A 1,412-nucleotide genomic window follows, 5' to 3' on the forward strand; every position below is an offset into this window, starting at 1 on the left:
GTGTAACAGCCTAGGGCGAAGGGTCCCCAGCGCCTCACCTACTCCTTCCACTCCTGGTGCCAGCACACCGAGCTGCTCAGCCCAGGAGAAATTACTCACTCTGTCCACAACAATTACTATGCCGTTAGCAAGTCATTATTAGGAGTCTTTGGTCCTCTTTGATGACCTTCTTCAGTGAGGCAGAGACATTTGCCATCACTGCTCCCCTGTAATAGCTCAGTGACAGCTGGTGCTAGGTCAGTGCAGTGTGACAGATGTGTGCCTGCATCTGTGCCCCAGAGATGCAGCCACTCACAGGATGTTCCCAGGGCAAAGCAGAAACACCTCTGCCCTGGGAATGGTTCTGCATTTAGCTGCACCCCACTGACAAGGTGATCCCATACAGGGCACTTCAATGAGTGTTAGAGCAACTGATAACTGAGATTCTGTCAGATCTGGGAACAGGATCTGATAGCTCAGATTTATGGGATGGCATACAGGAACACTGGTAAAGCCCTGAAAGGAACATAATATGATTTAAATGATTTAAACAATGACAAGATTTCACTCACGGGATTTTATTTCCCCTGAAAGATGATCCACTCAGGTTCCTGGATGAGAACAACACTTGCAAGCCTTAACAACACGACTCCAAAAGAAGGAAGAGAAGCCCATACTTGGCCAAACGTAAAAGAATAAAAACTATAATCTTCTGTAATTACAGTAAGTAGGGCTGGATCTTGGTCAAGTCATACAAGTTTCCCCTGTTGCATATGAACACGGCTGAAATAGAAGCAGCAATACTAACTGCAGTTATACTGGCAGCCCTGGTGTACATCATCCAGTACAGCCATTCCGACACCATCCGTGGAAAATGAGATTCGCAGAGAATTGGTCCTGTTTTAGGTGTTTGATTTTTCAGTGATCTTACCAGGGACACTGCTGTGACCTCGTCAGATGTTAGCCTAGAGTTCTGAGGTTAGCCAGTGTCTGTGCTATACCTGCCATATTCCCCTAATACTTACACACTCTTGCCTGACTTCTAACTCCTAAAAAAGTCAAATTACAGATGAAACTGAAACACCAACATCAATATAGCTATAAACAAGCCATTAGTTGGAAAAAAAAGACCAAGGAACATTTTTCTGTAATTTTATAGCTATTTTTGACACTAGCAAATGTGCTCGTGTAAAGAAATAAAAGATAGAAAGAAATGTGCTGTGGCATATTTAAGCCAAAGGAATCTTCCTGGACAGGTCTGAAGGGAAGAAAACCATTCAGGACAGCTGGAGAAGCTTTTTAGTTTAAAAAACAAACCAAGGCAAACAAAAACCCAAACAATCCCCTACACATAGAGCTTAGACTCCAGCGTGTGCAGAGCCAAGGCCGTGCCTATTCCCGTGTGCCCTCCCACTCCCCTGCTGGAGCAGGAA

General features: G+C 44.7%; 1 protein-coding gene across 1 annotated transcript in view; it reads right to left on the reverse strand.

Annotated features, from left to right (window-relative positions):
- Positions 1-1,412, reverse strand: part of SWAP70 (SWAP switching B-cell complex 70kDa subunit) — a gene marked incomplete at its 5' end in the record, with an annotated part of 23,884 nt that overhangs the window by 9,127 nt on the left and 13,345 nt on the right. The gene's annotated exons all lie outside the window — the stretch shown is intronic.

This window comes from Acanthisitta chloris, unplaced genomic scaffold, assembly GCF_000695815.1.
Source record: "Acanthisitta chloris isolate BGI_N310 unplaced genomic scaffold, ASM69581v1 scaffold23277, whole genome shotgun sequence".
In the NCBI taxonomy this organism is placed as follows: domain Eukaryota; kingdom Metazoa; phylum Chordata; class Aves; order Passeriformes; family Acanthisittidae; genus Acanthisitta; species Acanthisitta chloris.